Source organism: Trematomus bernacchii, unplaced genomic scaffold (genome assembly GCF_902827165.1).
Source record: "Trematomus bernacchii unplaced genomic scaffold, fTreBer1.1, whole genome shotgun sequence".
In the NCBI taxonomy this organism is placed as follows: Eukaryota; Metazoa; Chordata; class Actinopteri; order Perciformes; family Nototheniidae; genus Trematomus; species Trematomus bernacchii.
The window spans coordinates 13,714,359-13,737,797 of NW_022987593.1; the positions used below are offsets into that span (position 1 = coordinate 13,714,359).

Sequence of the window (23,439 nt, forward strand, 5' to 3'; positions counted from 1 at the left end):
TCAATAACCCACTTTAGCTTAAATGACTGGAGAGAGGCGAGCTCTTCTTGAGAGGCCGTTGCATTTATTTAGCTGTTCTTCTGTTTCACAAAATACATCACAGACCTCTGTTTTTCTGCTGCCTCGTTTCACTTCCAGAAACATACTCACACGCACACGCTCCCTCACTGTCGCTCTACCATCCACACATGCACACGCCACACCCCTCTCTCTCTCTCTTAAAGGGACAGCGATCTCATCTCACTCTGCATGACCCTAATATCATAACATGTGTGTTCTGGAGAATCACAGAACGGACGATCGTCCTTATTATTATGCCGTTTAAACCAATTATTTAAATGTGTTTGTTAAATTCGGTATCATGTAAGTTGCGCTGACAGGTCCACACACTGCTTCCCCGCAGCGAGGCCCCCCCCGCCCTCCTGTTGATAGATCACGAGCGTCAAGCTCCTCAACATCCTCAACACCCCCCCCCCCCCCCCCCCCCGTTGATAATTCTCGATCGTTGGCACGCTGATAATTTTTTTTTTTTTAAATGGCACTTCATATCAAAAAGGTTGCCGACCCCTGGTCTAGACCAAGGCTGTTGCTGGGGATGTGATTGGATGTAAAACGCCCCGTTAAATTCAATTCAACCAATAACGTGACTTCACGTGACTCCGAATCTTTGCCCTCATGCGCCGCAATGTTTGTTAACATGGCACTGGTTTATACCATACACTCAAACGGTCTTGCAGTGAAGGGGTGTGTGTGTGTGTGTGTGTGTGTGTGTGTGTGTGTGTGTGTGTGTGTGTGTGTGTGTGTGTGTGTGTGTGTGTGTGTGTGTGGTGTGTGTGTGTGTGTGTGTGTGTGTGTGTGTGTGTGTGTGTGTGGTTGTGTGTGTGTGTGTGTGTGTGTGTGTGTGTGTGTGTGTGTGTGTGTGTGTGTGTGTGTGTGTGTGTGTGTGTGTGTGTGTGTGTGTGTGTGTGTGTGTGTGTGTGTGTGTGTGTGTGTGTGTGTGTGTGTGTGTGTGTGTGTGTGTGTGTGTGTGTGTGTGTGTGTGTGTGTGTGTGTGTGTGTGTGTGTCAGAGAAAAAAGTTCAGATTCATTTAACAATAAATCAAGGAATGATGCACTTCTACAAACAAAAACAACATAATTAAAACATTTAAACAAACTACTAAAAGTAGATGAACTATATTATTCAACAGTTTACAGTAACTTCTGATAATAACACAGGGGAAATAAACGAGGCATCTCTTTTCCTCTCTCTCTCTCTCCCTCTCCTGACAGCCCGTCAGTATCAGGGTTAGTCAAAATGAATCCCTTGGCAGTTCTAGTGTTAATTTACCGTTTTGTCTTCTCTTTGCAATGCTTAATCGATTTGAAACCAAGTCTAACGTAGCTTAAACTTAACGTTAGCTTTCTAGCTAACACAACACATTCACGCACCTTTCTCTGTGGGTTTTTTTGTGGTGACGAATGAAGTTGGATGTTGTGGTGGTCGTGTCACTGATCGTTATGCTGCAGACCCTGCATACCGCTGTTCTCTTCTTATTAGCGTCATCGACAACATAATCCTTGAATCCAAACTTCACTATTTTTGGAGTAACGCTAGCCGCTGCCATGTTAACTGACACTCCTGCCGTAGTGGGTTGCCAGGTTTGCTGTAATATGATGAAGTTTAATTTATATTTTACGTGTCTTTTTATGATGATGTGGATCTTTCAGATCAAATTGACTATGGTATCTTACACATGGTATTGTAAGTGTATCATGTAGTGTTGGATTCAAAGTAGTCTGGTTCCGGTCTTGATTCGGTCTCGCCCTCTTATGCCGCAGTTCCACTAAACGGTCGGCCTCGGCCACGCTCGGTACGGCTCGGTACGGCTTGGCCGCGTTGGGCCGACTCACTTCATGCTGCGCTTCCATTACAGTTTAGGAACTGGGGTAGTTACTATAGTAACGCAGTGTAGGCGGAGCCGTGACGTCATCTTCAATGAGAACTCCAGAAAACACAACACAGCCGTTAGCTGTTAGCACTCAGAGCTCACAGCTCCTTATATATGTTCAGAAACTCGACAAAAGTTAAACAAGTACACACCACAGATTGCCTGTGTCATGGTGAATACAGTCGCTGCTTTATTTATGTCTGTATAGGCTGTTGTTGTGAGTGTGGACGGTCGGAGCATATACTGCGTTAGCTTAGCCAATCTCCATCTAGAAAAACACGAATTTTAAAAGGTTTTTCGCCTGCCGTCTGTCTGCAGACTTGACAAAGCATTAATTCATGGTTTTTACTAACCGGTATCAGTATGTTGTTACTTCGGCATCATTTTGAAACTTGTATTACAATTAAATCACGGTCAAATATGTCCATCTTGTTGTAGTTGTACCCCTCTTGCCAGCGCTCCTCTCTCTAGTTTAGCATACTCAGCCCGACTCAGCCCTGTTTGTTGGCCCCGATAGAACCACAATTTTGTCGGGCCAGAAAAGAGGTGAAAAAGTGTCGCCCGGGCCGGGCCGGGCCGGGCCGGGCCGTAACTAGGCCTAGTGGAAGCGCAACCAAAAACGGGTACGGCACGACACGGCACGCTTAAAGCGAGCTCCGCGCTGTAGTGGAACTGCGCCATTAAAGTCTTGGGTTGCGGTCGAATAGTCCATTTAGCTTAGGAACCTTCCTAACGGAGTGAAATGACCCGGAAGTCCCTCAGTGGCAGCCATGATAAGTGCCGTTCAAATTCTCTAAATTAAAAGGAAAGGAGGTTTCAAACTTCCTTTATAACCTCCTTTAGCTTAGGAACCACTGTACCTCCCTAACCGAAAGGAGAGGAGAAAATGCTGCCCCACAATGCCTTGCTGCCGCGGCATTTGCTGTCACACAACAGTCGGCCGTTCACGGAAACAACCGATTATGAACGAGAAATGATATCATGAAAGTTACGGTGCTTATTAAGCATTTTAAAACGTATGTGGTAAGTTGCCAAAGTGCTTTGTTTTGAACGTTCATCAGTATTATAATCAAAAAGAGAAATATGAACGTTTAGTTTTTACTGAAATGATCAAATAAAGTCAACATTTCACAGTCTTTACTGAGCTGTGTGGGGTTTGTTCAACTTTTAAGTCCTTGTAACCTGTCCTCGACCAAGTACCTTGATCTTCACCAAAAAGCAGGCAAGGAAAGCAAAAGAGGGAATTCTTCTGGATGCTCGCCGTTAGCCATTTCTTTTTAGCAAACCACTCAGCATTAAACCCGCGGTTCACTTTGCCCGCAGTCTGGACCATTTGGAAATCCGGTGGATGGTGGGCACCGAGGCGCTTTACCTCCAGTTTCTCTCTGAGACTAAGTGTCTCAAATGTGTGCTCCAGTAAATGGTCAACTTCATTCATTTTCTTTCCGTTTTTTACTTATTTTTAATCGCTGGTGATGTTAACTATATGCTGCTCTCTCGTCTTCTCTTCACACTACACGTGACGTTTCGCAGCACTGCACACGTGACATATTTACAGCCAATCAGTTCTGAATAATGTGAGCTGACGTATGGTGGGGATGGCAGCTCCGTGCCCCTTTGGCCTTTTTTTTTTTGCCACACACATTCCATTGAAAAATACTCTGAGCATGCGCAGTGTAGTTTTTACAGTCACCGTTCACTTAAACAGTGAGAGGGAGGGGCAGAATCAGGTTTTGTCCCACATGGCTCAAAACGGCACTGTAGACACTAATTAGAAGAACACAGACTAAAACAGCAATGTACAGACGAATCAGATGATTAAACATGACCTTAAAATATATTTTATATATTTTTTTATTTCTTTTTTTGCATCTTTTTGCATTTTTTGTTTTCATTATGTGTAATACTTTCTGCTGACACTAGGTGGGGCTGTGCCCCACCTGCCCCTAATGACCAGTCGCCACTGAATATATCCATTATTACAGCTCTGTGGGCTGGCAGTAAGGCGATATGGGTCCGTTCTTATTGTGCATCCATGGGTAAAGATAAACGCATGTCGTGCTGAACACGTAACATGAACGTGCCGGGCGGCGCGGTCCCGTGGGTTAGATGCGCGTTCATAATGCAGAGGGAAATAACTCGCAGAATAACGTTATTAGCACATTTTTACAACTTGAGGAACGAATGTTTTTAATAAGGGCTATACAAGTGTTCATACTGGGTAGTTTATTTAGTTTAAAAAAAATTATCCAACGATTTACAGACCACTCTTTCCCCATGTAAGTCAATGGGAAAAAGTGTTTCCGGGCCTGGCAACCAAAAGGAAGTGTAGTACCGCAGTTTGGCCAGCACGAATATTTTCATCAGAGTCCGGCGCACTTCCTGGGGGCTTGGTGTATCCTCCCTTTCGTCTCCTCCCGCACCCCTCCTCCCTCACCCCTCCTCGACTCCTCCGTGTGCATTTCAGCTATTGGGACGTCCTTCAACATGGCGTGGCTTGATCGATTTCCGGGTCAAGTCCCGGAGGAGGGGAAGAGAGGAGTCGAGGAGGGGTATTGAGACGAGCCTACGGTTTCGTCCCTTCAAACGTGACAGTTACACGGTATTGTTAACATGGCCCAACCAAGCCCCCAGGAAGTGCGCCGGACTCAGATGAAAATATTCGTGCTGGCCAAACGGCGGTACTACACTTCCTTTTGGTTGCCAGGCCCGGAAACACTTTTTCCCATTGACTTACATGGGGAAAGAGTGGTCTGTAAATCATTGGATAATTTTTTTTAAACTAAATAAACTACCCAGTATGAACACTTGTATAGCCCCTATTAAAAACATTCGTTCCTCAAGTTGTAAAAATGTGCTAATAACGTTATTCTGCGAGTTATTTCCCTCTGCATTATGAACGCGCATCTAACCCACGGGACCGCGCCGCCCGGCACGTTCATGTTACGTGTTCAGCACTACATGCGTTTATCTTTACCCATGGATGCACAATAAGAACGGACCCATATCGCCTTACTGTCAGCCCACGGAGCTGTAATAATGGATATATTGCACATGTTTGCTGTAATTCATCATTTGTAAAATATTATACTACATGGGCTGTATGATTAAATCTTGTACCGTAAATGTTGTATTAAATAAAGTTAATATTACCGACGTAGATTAACGTCCCTGTAGCTTCTTATTGCACTAAGAAGCTTATTGCACTGTGTATATATATATATATATATATATATATACAGTGCAATAATTATTTCATGCTAAATGAAGCTCTGTTGCTTGGATATCACTAGATCCTGTTACAGCGTAATATAAAAGTACATAACGATTGATGTGTAAATTAGCATAATTACTAGCTAACCGCTAGCTGCTAACTGCCGCGTCGTTAATATCAAATCTATCATAATAACAAACCATTACCATGCTGTCATGAACGTGCGGTGCTGTTACGTGTACGCAAATTGACGTGCTTGATGTGAACGAGCATTTTGGGGGGCATGGTTAAAGTTGCGCATGCGCTATGAGCGCACATACGGGTACTTCTCAGGCATGCCGGGTAATCTGTGACGTTTCGCTCTCTCAAAAGTTGGGCCATTTTATCATCATGCGCGAATGAGCAACTCTCATAGGAATGAATGAGGCCCCGCCTCCCACGCTGTATCCAGTTCTTATTATACATCCATGGCCCAACCAGTGGAGAAATACCCGGAAGTGCCAAGCAAATGGTCTACCGCGCCTATTGGTCGGTTTTTATTGTCAAAATGAGATGTTTTTAATAAATGTTGTAATCGTCACACTTGATTTCGCTGGTCGACACCTCTTTTAGCAGAAACAAAGGCTACATTAATGTATTAAATCGATGTTAATCCATGTGTGTGGATCATAGACTGGTGTGGATGTGGAATTAACGGACGTGACGTTGTGCGATTGCATTGCCAGGCAACGCAATTTACAAACTCTTCAACTACAACCCTAATTATATTTAAAAACATTTTAGAAGGCCTCACGAAATACTTTAATGTAAATTAAAATGTAAATGTGAAGGGATGTGTGTAATGTGATGATTGACATTATTCACCCACGGATCTATGGGTTGGGGGTATTGTTCCGCACGGACATTTTAGTTAACCGGACTTACTGTTGATGTGAAATCCGAAAAAAAATACAGTATCAATACTAATTTGGCTGACTTTTATATTTGATCCAATTGGTAGATAGGTTATATTTACACCATAACGGTGCACAGCTGATATAAAAGGACTTTTTAAAGATATTACTGATTTTCTTTGAATATAAGAATGTAAATACTGAGTTGAGAGAATAGTCAGGGGATTTGGGTGAAGGGAGACACATCGATGGATTCAGAATTGCAATAGCTTACTGTTAAATGACGGATAGACCTTTCTGTCTGTGATGTTTTACAAATCAGATATTATAAGTAAAACATGTGAAATAATATAGCAATATCCTGTACAATTATGTGAAAACATGAATAAAACTACACATCTTCAGATGTTATACATACACAAGTGTCCTACACTAATAATACAAAGTTATTATGGCTGTGTGTACCTTGTGTGCACCGCCTAGTGGTTAAAGCACGTTATTGAATTAGTTGTGTATATGATATGTCAATGAACCTTAGAAAATCTTGAAATCTTGAAAGGGATATGCAAAATAGCCATTATATACAGTCTTTAATTAACTATTAGTAGAGAATAACAAGTAATGAATATACTTTATAGGGATCTGCAGATAAATGTTTAGTCTTCTCAAGCAGCAACTATCAAATATCTCTCCTGATTGTTGGCACTTGACAATCACATTTCCCTGAATTTTACTCAGGTGTAACTAAAGCCTGATTTAAGGGTTGTTTATATTTCACATCATTAATCAGAATCTGCAAAGTAACTAAAATAAATGTAGTGGAGTAAAAATACCAGGTTAACCTCTGAATTGTAGTGGAGTAGAATTGCTGTTTTGTTTAGTAATGGATATTGAATATGGAATAAAGGTTTTGACAAGACCTGGTGTAACAATAATCAAAAAGGACATTAAAAGAGCTCCAGATGGACGAAGGTACGTTTTAACCGTTTGTTTTTTAGTTCTAATTGAAACAAAAAAAACAACAGAAACGGGTCGTTGTTTTGTTTTTCAATTTTGCCCCAAAACGGAAAAACGGAAATTCAGCTCGTTTTTTCGTTTTTCTGTTCTTACTGTTAAAACAAGTATACCACTCAATGTTTCGTTTCCATAGGTGGGTGGGTCTCCAGTACCTCCTTGCTTCTGATTGGCTAGTTTGCCCTATGCTTGCGCTGTACTCTTCAAAATAAAGGTTCTAACTCTTTTCCTTTACACAGTGCAAAAATGACAAGCTTCTGCTATCTTTGATGAGCGATAACATTATTTTTGGCCATTCGTTTTTCATAAGACTGATGAAGTTGGAATCAGTTGTAGTTACAACTATCCCAAATACTATGAAATACTTTTACTGTGTACTTCTTGATACTCTCCTCTCAAAGTCCCCTCCATGGTACAACAATGCCTGTCTTGCTGCTATATGTGACGAGCAATACAAATACTTTTAAGTTTGAAGACTGATCATTTTGGACTCAGTAGTTAGACTACTAGCGCAAAGACTATAAAATACTTTTATTTTGTACTTTCAGAGAAATCCTCTGTCAAATTGTCCACCCTGAATACCCCATGCAGATGCTGTCTGTCAAAAACAAGCAGAAACATTTCCAAAAATGGAAAGTTATCTTGGTCCCGCTCCCCACGTGAAAAACAGGGTACGTTTAGTGCTGCTAATGTAATGAAAATGGCTAGTAGTGTTTGATTTAAATGGATATTTAGATAGTCAACTAATGGCGCATTTCCACTACACGGTCGGCCTCGGCCACACTCGGTACGGCTCGGTACGGCTTGGCCGCGTTGGGCCTTAACAGGGCCGACTCACTTCATGCTGCGCTTCCATTACAGTTTAGGAACTGGGGTAGTTACTATAGTAACGCAGTGTAGGCGGAGCCGTGACGTCATCTTCAATGAGAAATCCAGAAACACAACACAGCCGTTAGCTGTGAGCACTCAGAGCTCACAGCTCCTTAAATATGTTCAGAAACTCGACAAAAGTTAAACAAGTACACACCACAGACTGCCTGTGTCATGGTGAATACAGTCGCTGCTTTATTTATGTCTGTATAGGCCGTTGTTGTGAGTGTGGACGGTCGGGGCATATACTGCGTTAGCTTAGCCAATCTCCATCTAGAAAAACACGAATTTTAAAAGGTTTTTCGCCTGCCGTCTGTCTGCAGACTTGACAAAGCATTAATTCATGGTTTTTACTAACCGGTATCAGTATGTTGTTACTTCGGCATCATTTTGAAACGTGTATTACAATTAAATCACGGTCAAATATGTCCATCTTGTTGTAGTTCTAGCCCTCTTGCCAGCGCTCCTCTCTCTAGTTTAGCATACTCAGCCCGACTCAGCCCTGTTTGTTGGCCCCGATAGAACCACAATTTTCTAGGGCCAGAAAAGAGGGGAAAAAGTGGCCCCGCGCCGTGCCGCGCCGGAACGAGGCCTAGTGGAAGCACAACCAAAAAAGGGGACGGCACGACACGGCACGCTTAAAGCGAGCTACGCGCTGCAATGGAAATGCGCCATTAGAAACATAAAGTACTTGAAACGTACATTTTGGTAACAATTTTGAATATGATCATTTTCTTGAGCTTTAAACTCCTGGGGTCAAAATGACCACCAAGGATAGAGGGTGTAAAGGATAGAGGGTGTAAAGTAAATGTGAAGATAAAGGAGGGTTAAGAATACATTATATAGCAGTTTTTTGTTTTACAATATCCTAAAGTCTATTTTTAACACACTATTGAGTCGTTTTTTTCATTACATTTAAAATATAAATTGTACCTAAAATAATACTGAGTGAGCAGGGTATACATATTCACACCATATGCAATCATAGGATATTTTTAGTTCGAAAGATATTTGTCCAAATTGACTACAAATTAGTACAAATGCAAAACATTAAAAAACATAAGCCTTACGGGTCCGTTTTAAAATATATATATATTTTGTATAATGTTCTGGGCTGAGAGTGCCTTATTTTCAATTTGAAAACAAATGGCAATTTTATTAATACAGCAGATGAAAAGATTAGCAGGAGGATCAATTCTTCATGGGTGTCATTGGCTCTCTAGATAAAGGCAGTATCTGTTTGCTAACCTCATATATTGATTTATTTAAATAAGTGGCCTTTGAATACATATTGCAAACATAGCCTTAAAAAGGTGCAGGAAAAGGACTTCAAATATTACTTAAAGACTGGACTTTTTAATTCAGTCAAGAGAAGAGAAAAGAGAAGAAAGGAAAGAAAATGGTTATAAGGGGTGATGTAACATTAATGACAGACATAATATGGCTAGGGAGGCTGTGGCTGATCGTGCCTTGATCTTCGGATCAGGGGGGCACTAGTTCAATCCCCACTGCAGTCAGCATGTCGTTGTGTCCCTGGGCTTCACCCCAAATAGCTCCTGTGAGGATTGTCTACAGCAGGGGTTTTCAAAGTGTGGGAAGGTGAGCCTCCCCTCAGAGAATATAAGAACAGACGCGCCCCCCCTCCCAATTATTATTGCTATTATTAGTGCGAATGCTGTGCCACAGCATTCCACTATAGTACTTCAATTTCTTTATTCTTTCCGCTTAAAATTATTATTATTTCAGCCAATACTTTGGCTCTCCATAACTTCAACTTATTTTCAGCTACAGAAACCATTCAAATATCAAACTATTCAGCCTGTTCAGGAATCGATGGGAAACCTTCAACTTTTTAAAAATATGTTATAGTTTTTGAAATATTCAGCTTTTTAAACTCTTTTTTTTAAACATTGAAGTCAATGGGAGATGCCTTCAAATCCTCTTTTCCTACACTTTGCACCAAATGCTACTCCTTCCACATACTTTCAGCTAGACACTTCATTCCAACTTTCAAATGATCACAACACCTTCAGCTATTCAAACTTGACTTTTATTTGTGATATCTTTTACACTTCTTGAGATAATTAACTTTGTTTGGAGCTTGGTAAAGAGGCTTTCTTCAGATTTTAACATTAGTGTGGATGGAGCAGCTCGTTAAGTCTAGAGTGCTTTGATCTCAAAACAGAGTGCAGCAGTTCTTCAAATTCTCCCCCAAAAATGTTTTAAACTTGCCATAATTCCCAAACCCTACACTCCTCAGACATATTTTTTCAGGAAAAACGTGGGAAAACCTCTCCTAGGTTGGAAAATGAAAAAAAATTAAGAAGAAATATTAAAAAAAATGCCTCTTGAGGGCATGAAGAGACAAAAAGTCCACCTAGCTCCCAATTGATTCCCATGTTAAATCTTTCCGGAACTTTCTTCAGAACGGAGAGAAGTACACTTTAGACAAACTGCTCCCATCTCCACATTTTACACACAAAACCAAAAAAAACAACATATATCAGTTCATTGGGGTTCCCTGATGCTCACAGTCTGGTCATTTTTTGATAGGAGCCATCGTTTTGGAACAGGTGGCAAAATTGTGAGATATAATCCTCAATGCATTCTTAATGGGACTCTGTGCTGCAGCTGGTAAATCGTCATAAATCGTCACCATGGTAACCTTTCATCTCTGGGTTTACACCATAGACTGTATATATAAATGGACGTAGGGTCCGTGACGTCACCCATAGGATTCTGCAGAGTTGCCGAGAAGCCCTTAGTAGGCGGAGTCGGCCACTATACGCTCGTAACGGCTCGACAGTGGCGTCAGAGTTCCACTCCCGCCTGCTCCAGCCTGCTCCAAATAAGGGCAAAGAGGCGGAGCCGAGGCGGGACCTCCTGCCTCCGGGCTGGAAGTAACAGAGCTAGCTGAAGCTACCAAGCTAAGCTAACATGCTCACCATCTGCAGAGTTGCCGTCGCATTGTACGTTTCTAAGGTAAGCGGACATGAGACTATTCAGCAAAACTATAAATAGTAATCTAAGTTGAGTTTTTAGCATAATACTTCAGAATCTTTAAATCCCTTAACGTTTGTATGCAATGTGCTAAATTAAACACTGGAATCAAGCAAAATATTAATATGTTTGCATGACATTAGTTATTTATATTTTGCCATCACTTAATTATACGTGTAATACATTTAAGTTAAGCTAAGGTACATGTGATGATAGCTAGTTAGTGCTCTTACCTGTGAGGCCTCCTCCAAAAAGCATTATAACCAGACTGTATCATTAAAACTACAAGTACCAGTTCTAGATCCTTGACTTTAGACAAACAATTCAAAAGACAAAATGTATTTAAAGACCAATCTTTATTTGAAGGTGCCTCTTAACCTGAGATATTAGTTATACAGTAATAGTATTGACAATCTAAAAAAACTGAGCAACTCAACAGTCAACTTTATATTTCTTATTGTCTAAAGCATTTATTATTTTCATTTTTCCCCTCTCATATTCAGTGTGGACGGATTGAGACAGCGTGGTGTCCAGAGAGCTGCAGAGACTTCAGGGAGAAACCTCCGTGTGATGGACGTCCTGTCTGTTGGTTTGGAGAAGACTGAGGGTCTTTCCTCTGTGAGGAGGACCAGGCCTGATGGAGGAGCCCATGCATAGCTGATACCACCTGATCAGGCCTAGTCTATCACTTTATTTGACTAAATGTGTTTACTTATACATTTAATAGGTTTACACCTTCTGTCCATATGTGCTTTTTATTTAAAACATGTTTGATTAACTTTTGGTTCACATTTCAATAAATTGAATTTGTATTTGCACTCCTTTTGTCCATTATTCTTACTGAAAATGTTAGATTACACATTCACATCCGACTGAAGATTGGCCCCATTTATTTGCGTTGCAAACTCTGTGGTACAAGGTACATGTTGTGAAGCTCATAAAGTGAGGCAAATAGAAATAATCAGCTGATGGAGTGTAGATGTGGAAATAGGTGCATTCGATCAGCTGACTGTGTTTTCACAATAAAAATGGTTTCTTAGTGAATGTCCTGTACTGGTCTTAACATCTCATAACATCAGCTTTTCATTTTCCTATTGGATGTTTTTCTTGACCCTCGGAGAAAGAGGAGATGCTGAGTCGTGTCTTTCAGGCATGTCCTTTCCTAACAAAAATTACAGGAAACATAAAGCATATTATTGCAGAACAAGTGTGTTATTTATGAAAGAGGTGTGTTTGTGTTTAGGGGCTGTAGATATAATTATTTTGTAATTGTAATGTTTTTTTTTTATTTCAACAGTGAGCTACAAAGACAATCAGATTATGAATGAACAGTATGAAATTCATCAACATTGAAATGTATTTTATTATCAAAATAATATGTAACTGTTATTAAAACAAGCTTGCTCTGTTGTCTCACTGAAAGAATAACTTTTACTACGTTTTTACAGACAATATTGAGAGATAAATAGCAGTTGTCACTATGCGTTAAATATCTTTGCCTTCAATACCTTAAATTAGAAAGCTGACAGTCATATTGCTTGTTAACATCTAAATGTAACCCTTTGCATGGAAAGAACCCTCAACTTCACTGATGTGTAGGTGATCTAGTATTTAGTATTGTTTAATGGAATGTATAGCAGTGTATTAAAGTCAATACTTCATTTATTTAAACCAATATCTTTCTTGATTCTTTGTACAGTATGAAAAAAGAGTATTTGTACCTGTGCTGAAGTTCACTGCTGTGAGGAGTCCAGTTCTGTCTCTCACTCTCTGGTCCAGCCTGTCTGCATCACCTGGACACTTTAAACAAACAGATATATATGTAAAGAACCATGTGTACAAACAATATAACTTATTATCTTCTGTTGAACATGTTGGATTGTGTATTGTCCGAGTCAGGATGCTTATTATTTTACTGTAACTTTGGAAGTTGTGTTACCAATGCTTACTGTTTATTTGATACCAATTTGGTAATGCAATTAATAAAAACAACAAGGTTTGGGTTCGTTCTTCAGATGACTGTGACGTTAACGTGTAAGCTCAATAATGAACTCCAGCTCAACCAACCATATTGTGATATCTAAGTAATCATCTTGAAATATGACATTAATAATTGTAATATACACACATCTTATTGTGAGGTTGATTTCACATACACTACTTCGACGTTAGCTTGTCTACATACTTGAGCATAGCCAATTTAAATTAACCTAAGCGATGCATAAAGTTCCTACCTACATAATAAAATATCTCTCTAAGTTACAAGGATGACCTTATTTGATCAACCTCAAACAGAAGCCTTTTGTTCTACAGTATTATCCCACTTAACGCTTAACACTTGTCTATTTCGTTTTAACCTTTATATATACAGTCTATGGTTTTAAGTTAACGTAGCTGATTGAAATCATAAACACATAAATAAAGTACTCGAATTTCACTTACCGCAAAACGGCATTCATGCACCGTCTGTTTTAACCGCAGAGCGAGTCACAATAGTCCCATATATAAGCATGAAGAACAAACAAACACGGCCGGGATCAAGTTGTGTTCCCTGGATGAACTGGGCAGGCAGAGTCGCTGTAGCTTCACGGAGACGGAGCAGCTAGCAGAGAGACAAAAAGCTAACAGCAGCAGTCACCTGACAGAGCTGTCACTCAATGTGACCACGCCCTAATTTATGCAAAAACTTTAAGACCTAATATAAATAAAAGGGTCATGTTAGAAAACAATTCACTCACAGATCCATAATCATGAAGGTGGAATCTAACTATATACATAATAAAATGTATTGCAGCCAGGGCTAGAAACGTTTTTTTTCTGCTGTGAAATTGGGCATTTTAACATGGGGCTCTATGGAAATTGCTCCTTTCTGCAGTCATGCCTATCGGCCAATATATGAACTGCAGTTTGTGGCACTTCCGTATTGGCGTCCCGGCTCTTCCCCAGAGTTTGCCGCTTGGTTGACACACACAGGTGTTTGTAAACATTCGTCCACTACTACTTACATTTAATATCTAACTCCTTTAGCCTACTTTCAGCTATAAACCATTCAACTATTACATTATTCAGCTATTTCAGGACATTGGGGCTATACATGTAGTTGTTTACACCTTTTTTAAACCTTTTCTTTTAAATATTAAGCTTCTTCTCTATTTACTGCGAATGCTGTATGCTGTGCATTGAAACATCAAAGATATTCTGCTCTCACATGATGGGAAACTTTACATTTTTCAAAAAATATCTAGGTTTTTAAACTGTCTTTTTAGATGTTTAACTTGTGTTTATGTTAAATCCCGCTTATATAGCGTTTCATAGTTAGTTATCTATAGCAGTGAACCTCGACGTGCGATTTTCCGAGTTCCTTTGAACGCATCACCTGATCTTCTGTCTGAGACGAACTGTGCTGCGTCACTCTGCTGCTCCGTGTCTTTAATGGTGAGTGCTTCACATTACGTTTCTTCCATACAAGTATAAATGGGTTCCGCAACATTTTAACAGTAGAAATACAGGTGTGGCCCTTTACATGAACATTGAAGTTGGCAGCTAAACGAGGAGGGAAAACGTTTTCGTGGTCAACCAGAATAAAACTTGTATTGCTTGGTAACGGGAGCTAATGTTAGCTACGTGCTAACGCTAGCATAGCAGCTACAAACGTGTGCCGGTCAATTATCAAAAATCTACTTCTAAACAGGTTTTTTTCGAACAACGTATTTTTCAGCATCTCAAGTGACCCTCCTGACACTAATGTGGGAACTTTAATTTGTCAAAATGTTGTCAGAGTTATTATGAAGAACTAAAGTACTGTTAAACTTAGTTTTAAAAGCATTTACAGCTGTTGCTAAGTCACCGGTAGGTGGGGTGGGAGTCAGTCACGTTCCTAATATAAATACTTGTGTATTCATCTATACATTAAAATTAGTAATTGTATATATGACACAAGCGCCCACGGAGACCTGAGATAACAGCAATTTCTCTTCCATGTAACTAATGTAATGCTAATTTTGTAGTTGTAATTGCACATACGCACAGACGATAATTTATTTTAGACAATGACAAAATTGACATACATCCTCTTGACCCAAAACAAGACTAAATAATGAATGCATCAATCCCTGGGGAAGTAGGTTTGGTTAACGGTGTATATTCTGGCTTAAATCTTAGACCTAGATTAACACATGATGTATTTATTTGTGACTGTTTTATGATTTATTAACATTTATCTAAGAATAAGTGAAGTCCCTGGGAAATTCAACATTTGTAATAACACTTTGATAGTAAATAAGGAAACATACTGTGCTCCTGAAAAGTACTTCTAATTCAAATGGTGTGTAAAATTGTTTTATTGAGGTGAAATTTATAATCTGTCTCTCCCCCACCCCCTTCCCCCCCTCATCTTCTTCATGTCTCTATCTGCAGACTATTACTGTTGGCGACGTTGCAGACCTCAAGTGTAAGTACACAAATAAATAATAAATGCAACATTCTGCAATAAAACGACCAACTGTAATATGTGATTCTAATATCTAAATATAAACCATATTATATTTAAATGCTTTAAAAAATGTATTTGAGGTTGCTGTCACTGAATTTGAAATTAAAGTCATTGTATGTAACAGAATGTACACATACTATAGTTTCTCAGTCAAGTCATATTCCAGAACTAATACATTGCACTTTGATACCTTTTATATAATTGCAACTGTTTGCCCGAATTTAATGGGAAAACATTAGTTGGGCCACAGTTAAGTCCTTTGGAGAATAATTATGAATGAACCTTTTTGAAACCCATGAACCTGAACTATATATTTACTATTCTATGTGCTTTTGATAAGCAGCCACGTTTCATCTATTTTCAGATCCTGCTTAATTAACATTAATCTATTATCATTGATATTGTGTTTAATAATAATAATAATACATGGTATTTTTATAGTGCTTCTCAAGGGGCTCAAAGACGCTTTACATTAGATTACATGTTATTAGACACTTTTATAATATCTTTGTTGTGGACAAGAAAAGTATAACAATATCATTGACAATAGACGACCTAATCTAACCCTCTTCCTCCCCTTCTCTTTCCCTTTTCTAACTGCAGACCATCACTGTTGGTGACTCCTTGCAGACTGTAGTGTAAGTAAGCAAATTAATTGTATTTTTGCAATCAATCAACTTATATTTGATTGGTTTACAGTTAACAATAGATTCCCATCCTAAAAAAAGTTGTGTCAACAGTAATGACATCCATAAATTGCATTTGTATGGAATAATACTACTGATACCGGTTAGTAACAACCATGAATTAATGCTTTGACAAGTTTGCAGACAAGACGGCAGGAGAAAAACCTTTTAAAATGCTTGTTTTCTGAATGAAGATCGTGTCGACCAGGCTAAGTTAACGTTGTATATGCTCATTCCACACTCATAACAACGGCCTACAGACATAAATAAAGCAGCGACTGTATTCGCCATGACACAGGCAGTCTGTTGTTTGTACTTGTTTAACTTTTGTCCAGTTTCTGAACAGATATGAGGAGCTGTGAGCTCTGTGTGCTAACTGCTAACAGCTAACGGCTGATGTTTTCTGGTTGAACGTCAGTGACGGCGGCTGAGATCCTCACTGCTGATTGGCTTCCGCGAGAACGCGTCACGTGAATTTGACGCTCAAGTGGAAAAAATTGAACTCTTGCGTTTGACGCGGCACCGTTCAATCGCGTGATTTGCGCCGCGTCCACCGCTTCATGCTCGCCGTCAGAGCGAATTCACGTCTGTCGAGGTGGTCATTATTCAGGTTGACTCTATATATTATCCCTATTTTTTTAGTTAATAATCAGATTCAAAATATTGATTTAATAAATGATATTGCTTCTGCTAATACAAATAGCCACCTCACTGTGTTCAGACATAAACTATTTCCATTGCAGTAATTCATAATTGTCCAATTAAGTATTTAACCAATCAATGTAATAACCAACAATATATGTCCTACACATTTTTTTATTGAGATTGAATTATCCTGTGATACATTATATTTGTACTGTCTTTATTCAAAAAGATAACTAATAAATAAAATATATTTGCCTTTAATAACTGTCCTGTGTCTTAACATGCATGTGATTTAGTAATAAACAGTGGAAAGCAACATGAAAGTACATGAGCAGTTTTTTAACATTAGATAGGATTGCAATGCGCTGTGAGGTTGTTGTTTTTATGAACTCACACTAAACGTTTCTTTCTCTCTCCCTCAATCTGCTGGCTCCTCCTTCCTGTCTCCAACTGCTGACTGACATAGTTGAGAACGTTGTGGTGACCTGACAGTAAGTTGAGATTTATGAATGGAAATGTATTAAATGCAGCCGTTTCTTAAACACACTAAAGTGTCATTGTACTTAAATAGAGCCTTCTAAACCAGCCCTGCCTAACTGTTACATTTCCTGGCATTTATTTTTTCACATATAAATGTGGTCAGTGTATAATGTCATCATGTTTTTAGATTAGGTTCATGTGACCTTCAATGACCTTTGAGCTGAATTTACTTAATTTGTTTTCTTAAATCAAAACTGCTGTATAATATTTTCTTTCTGTGTTTCAGGTGCCCTGCTGTTGAGGAACTCTCTGGATTCTCTCTCTCTATCATAACCGCATTCTGTCTTTCCTATCCATCTACCTTGCTCTGTCTAATTTTTGGCTATTCTATCTGTTGTGTCCCTCAAGTTACCAGTACTTGATCTCTGCCACCAGGTTACAAGTACTTGGTGGTACGCTCTATCTATTTTTGGTATTTCTCTCTTGCTATCCCACTCTACAAGTGAAAAGTGCTTGATCTATCCCACTCTATCTATAAGAACCGCAAAACGATTTTATGAAAAAACTCTGGCACTGATTTTTGAAACAACTCTTGGCATTTTGGCTTTCAAGTTACCAGTACTTGATCTATCTGTTGAAAAGCAACTCTAAGAGTCTCTCTGCTCTTACGCTCTCTCTCTCTGTCTCTATCTCAAGTTACCAGTACTTGATCTATCTTTTGAAAAAGCAAATCTAAGAGTCTCTCTGCTCTTACGCTCTCTCTTTCTGTCTCTGTCAAATGAAAAGTGCTTGAACTCAACATTTAATTGTATCATTTTCACAACACATAAATTGTTGTACTAAGTGGATAGTTACAAATATATCCCTGTTCTTTTGAAACAATATACAAAGGTTATACGTTTATAATTTCAATCCATATTTATTTGATAAGAACTGTTGTTACTGCATTTTGTTACTGTAAACGTATCTAATTCCTAAAGGCTGTTTTAAGTTCAGAAATCGTCATATTTGATTTTTGCTGTATACGTTTACTTAACTAGTTAACATAATACGATATTGTATTTATTTTCTCTGATAAACGTAAACACACCCCAGGTATACAGTTCACACACTGTTTTAATCAGAAAATAAAGAGCTTTGTTGTCTAACTTGTCATATACTGCAATAAAACAACCAACTGAATTGTTTGATTATTTAAATATATTTATAAACCTGCAAATATTAAGGTGGTTTAGGAATTAAACAATAACATTTGTGGTATTGGAGAACAACAACAATGCCGAGGAAGAACAAAAAAGTCCCAAGTTCAAAGCCTGCGCTGGAAAAGATCTACAGATGTTCCCTGTGCAACAAGTGAAGCTGCAGAATGTTCTGGTCCTCTGAGCAGTGGAGAAGTGAAGGTGTGTCCAGTGTCTCATGCTGTAAGTGTACAACAGGGAGGTCAACACCATGCATCCTGTGAACCACAGACTTCTTATGCTGACATGGTAAAGAGGAGCCGTGACAGTGATGATCTTTGTGAGGCAGGCCCTTCTCATGCTAAACCGGTAAACCAGAGAGGTCAAGGTGATCAGCCATGTGTACCACAGCCATCTTACGCTGACATGCTAAAGAAGAGACGTCGAAGTGATGATCTTTGTGAGGAAGGCCCTTCTCATGCTAAACCGGTAAACCAGAGAGGTCAAGGTGATCAGCCATGTGTACCACAGCCATCTTACGCTGACATGCTAAAGAAGAGACGTCGAAGTGATGATCTTTGTGAGGCAGGCCCTTCTCATGCTATCCAGGTAAACCAGAGAGGTCAATGTGATCAGCCATGTGTACCACAGCCATCTTACGCTGACATGCTAAAGAAGAGACGTCGAAGTGATGATCTTTGTGAGGCAGGCCCTTCTCATGCTATCCAGGTAAACCAGAGAGGTCAATGTGATCAGCCATGTGTACCACAGCCATCTTACGCTGACATGCTAAAGAAGAGACGTCGAAGTGATGATCTTTGTGAGGCAGGCCCTTCTCATGCTAAACCGGTAAACCAGAGAGGTCAAGGTGATAAGCCATGTGTACCAAAGCCAACCTATGCAGATATTTTGAAGAGTGGACGTGTCCGTAAAGCTGCTTGTGAGGCATGGCCTTCTCATGGAGACTATGTAAACCTGGGAGATCAACTTTCTGAGCAACATGTCTCTGCATCGTGGAGCCAGGCTTCCCCTAAATATGGAAAATCCAGAAATAAGCAGTGCACCTGTAACTCACTAACATTTCTTGCATTCTTCCATGAGAATGAAAACATCACCAGAGCTGACATTGAACTTGTTTTGGATAAAGGTAACATGATGTATAATGAGGTGAGAAAAACAGTTAATCACATCCATTTGACCACTGATGAGCTGCCACATGAAGTTACTGCACGCAGGTTTACCCATTATGTGGACATGACACAACTTTCCAGGTATGGCACGTTAGGAGAACCTTTACATCCAACTGTAGATAGCTTTCTGGACCTTGAGTCAGGACTGAGCTGCTTGTTAACTGAGGTGCAGTTTGCTTTGTTGCTGATGACACAGTTGTGTATTGCAGTATTTAGAACCAGAACAGGCCGGTATGGTTTCTTTGACCCACACTCCAGGACTAGTAAAGGTTTGCCTCTTTCCCCAGATTCACTCACTCCTGGTACTGCTGTCGTGCTGACATTTACACGTCTCAGTGACATGATTGACAGGCTCATGAAGTTTCACAGAATGGTGGGCACACAGTTAAACTGTACCTATGAGTTAAAGCCTGTGGAGTTTTACGACAGAAACCCAGTCTCCCTGAATGATGCTGTCCTGAACACAGACTGCAGACCTACAGCTGTCACTGTTGATGCACCTGCTCTGCTGGATGAAGCTGCTGATGAATCAAGCTCACCTACTCTAAGGAGAAACACACCCACTGATAGTTCTGAGCACATTCTACCAGACAAGTCAACTCAAACCCCTGCTGTGAAACAACAAGAGGTCCATATCACATCTCCATCACATGATGCTCCACAGGTTGAATCAAAGTTGACTGATCAAGTGAAAATCCATGGTCTCAATGATCCTTCTGACAACATATTTAAAGGAGTATCTACCGAAATCACTTTCACATCATCTGTGAGACAACAGGAGGTATTACCTAACCTAATCCCTAATGCTCAAACTGAACCAGAACCTTTAAGTGAATTCAGTTTCCTTCCATCCCATGATGCCTCTCACAGTGTATCATACATCTCTTCTCCATTAAATGCTGCTGCCAGTAATCTGTCTGATACTGTATTGCAGAATATCTCTTGTAAATTGTCAAAGCTTAGTAAACAGCAAAGGAAAAAAATCAATAGAAGACTCATGGTCTCAGAAAAACCTAACAATAACAATACTGAAAGCAATGCTAAAAAAAAACTGAAGCAATGCCATTACTTTGCCAAGCGGTACAGAGATAATTTTGACTTTCAGCAGAAAAGAAAAAAATACATTACCAACTATTATAGAGACAATCCTGATTTTAGAGAGAAACAAAAGCAGTATTTCACCTCCCATTACAAAAACAATCCTGATTTTAGAGAGAAGCAAAAGCAGTATTTCACCTCCCGTTACAAAGGCAATCCTGATTTTAGAGAGAAACAAAAGCAGTATTTCACCTCCCGTTACAAAGGCAATCCTGATTTTAGAGAGAAACAAAAGCAGTATGTAACCTCCTATAACAAAGACAATGATGATTTGAGACAGAAAAAAAACCAGCGCTTTAACGACCGCTACAGAGACAATGCTGATTCAAGGCAGAAAAAGAAAGATAACTCTACTAATTGCTACAGAGACAATGATGATTATAGGGAGAGGAAGATATCTCATACTTTTCAGCGTTATGAACATGACGAACCATTCAGGGTAAGACACAGACAACTAATGAAAAAACTAATGAAAGACCGATATAAAAACAATCTTGCATATAAGATTATGCATAAGATGCGATGTGCCATGAAAATAACAAAGAAATACAGAATGATAAATAAACAAACTCAAGAAAGTGACAACAGTTTGATTGAGGAGGCCATATCTGTTTTCAGATTACATAAAAAGGCTGGTCCCACTTATATGTGCACTGTCTGTCATAAAGCATCTTTTCCAAACCAAGTGAAACCCTGTAATAGGTCAAATTACCTCACAAATCCAGTTGTGGTTGCAGCATGCCTGACAGGAAAGTATGTTCATGTTTGTAATGATGTCTGCAGAAATGAACAACAATGCAAGGTGCCTGATGAGAGAAGGAGAGAGTGGATTTGTTCCACCTGCCATGATCATCTTAAAAAAGGAGTAATACCATCCCTCGCTGAAGCCAATCATTTGGAGCTTGCTGATATTCCACCTGAACTGTCTGATCTCAACATATTAGAGAGGCATCTTATAGCCAAGTGCATAACGTTTGCCAAAATCATTCCTCTTCCCAAAGGACGACAGAGACTAATACGTGGTAATGTGGTGTGTGTCCCATCTGAGGTACAGGAAACAGTTGAAGTGTTACCAAGACTGAGAAGCCAGTCTCAAGTCATGAGAGTAAAGTTTAAGAGAAGGTTATGTTACAAAGGCCATCAACTGTTCCAGACTGTGACCTGGTCTAAACTAGTGCAGGCACTGCATAAACTCAAACACATTCACCCACAGTACAAGGACATAACCATCAGAGATGACGCTGAATTATGTGACCCAACACTTCCTGATGATGATGATGAGCATGCATCAATGGATGAGGTTGATTATGATGAAGCTGATTTGATGGAAATTGACATGTGTGAGAAAAGTGCACTTTGTGAGGCAGAAAATGAGCAGGATATTGACATGTTGCCCTGTGATGGTGAGAAAGCAGACGAGCAGAGAGATGATGAAGAACAGGAAGGTGACATGCCTAATGGTGGATTTGCTTTGGAGTCATGCCTTCAACCATGTGATGTTTCAGAGGAGATATTGTGTTTTAATGAAGGAATCTATTCTGTTGCCCCAGCAGAAAGAAACAGTCCAGTTAGTTTTTTCAAAACACCTAAACTAGAGGCCATGGCTTTCCCTGTACAGTTTCCTACAGGTCAGAACACACTGGATGAAATGAGATGTATCAAACTATCACCCAGCAGTTATTTCAAAGCACGCCTGTTCTGTGTTGATGATCGTTTTGCAAGAGACACAAATTACTTATTCTTTGCACAGTTTGTCACAGAAATACACCTGGCTACTTCCAGCATGACAGTACAGTTAAGGAAAGGCAAGCCTTTTACGAGAGATGGACGACCAATCACTTCTGGTATGTTGCAAGATAAACGAGAGGTTGAGAAACTGATCCGAAATAAAGATGCAGTGAGATTCATGCAGCCACTGAGAGGAACACCAGCCTATTGGAAGAAAACCACAAAAGATCTTTTTGCCATGATCAGACAGTTGGGAACTCCTACATTCTTCTGTACATTTTCTGCAGCTGAAATGCGTTGGCCTGAAGTGATTGAAGCAATAAAAAGGCAGCAAGGTGAAGATGTCGATTTTGAAGGACTTGACTGGTCAGCAAAGTGTGACATACTGCGAAGCAATCCTGTGACAACAATGCGCATGTTTGATAAGCGTGTTGAGGCGTTATTCAGAGATTTGATCTTATCTCCTGCACAACCCCTTGGAAAAGTTGTTGACTACTTTTCCAGAGTTGAGTTTCAGCACAGAGGAAGCCCACACATACACTGTCTCCTATGGGTAGAAGGTGCACCTGTGTTTGATGACGATGATGATGAAACTGTTGTGAATTTTGTGTCCAAGTACATCTCAGCTATGCGGCCTGATCCACATACACAACCTGAACTGTACAAGAAAGTTACAGAAGTGCAAATGCATAGCAAAAACCATTCAAAGACATGTTTCAAAAGCCTCAGCTCTGGATGCAGATTTGGATTCCCTAAACCACCTGTCCCAACCACAATGATAACGAGACCTGGAGAGAATGTTGATCCACAGCAAGTGGCTCTAGCAAAGGAAAAGCTCAAACCACTGAACTTGTTGTTGAAGGAACCTGAAACTGCTTCTCTCAGTTTGCTGCAGCTCTTGGCTAAATGCAATTTAACCCTCAGTGAGTACCAGCAATGCCTCAACACAATAAACAAATCCAGTGCCATAATACTGAAACGTGACCCAAAAGACTGCTGGGTAAATGGATATAATCCACA

The 23,439-nt window shown here is 39.8% G+C and overlaps 1 protein-coding gene and 1 long non-coding RNA gene across 2 annotated transcripts in view; one reads left to right on the top strand and one right to left on the bottom strand.

The window, feature by feature from the left end:
• Window positions 1–23,439, bottom strand: part of LOC117481734 (E3 ubiquitin-protein ligase TRIM39-like) — a 937,572-nt gene that overhangs the window by 65,282 nt on the left and 848,851 nt on the right. The gene's annotated exons all lie outside the window — the stretch shown is intronic.
• Window positions 15,338–18,350, top strand: LOC117481803. Its single transcript, XR_004555806.1, has 4 exons — window positions 15,338–15,372; window positions 16,018–16,052; window positions 17,212–17,236; window positions 17,512–18,350. It is a non-coding gene; the product is annotated as an uncharacterized LOC117481803 (long non-coding RNA).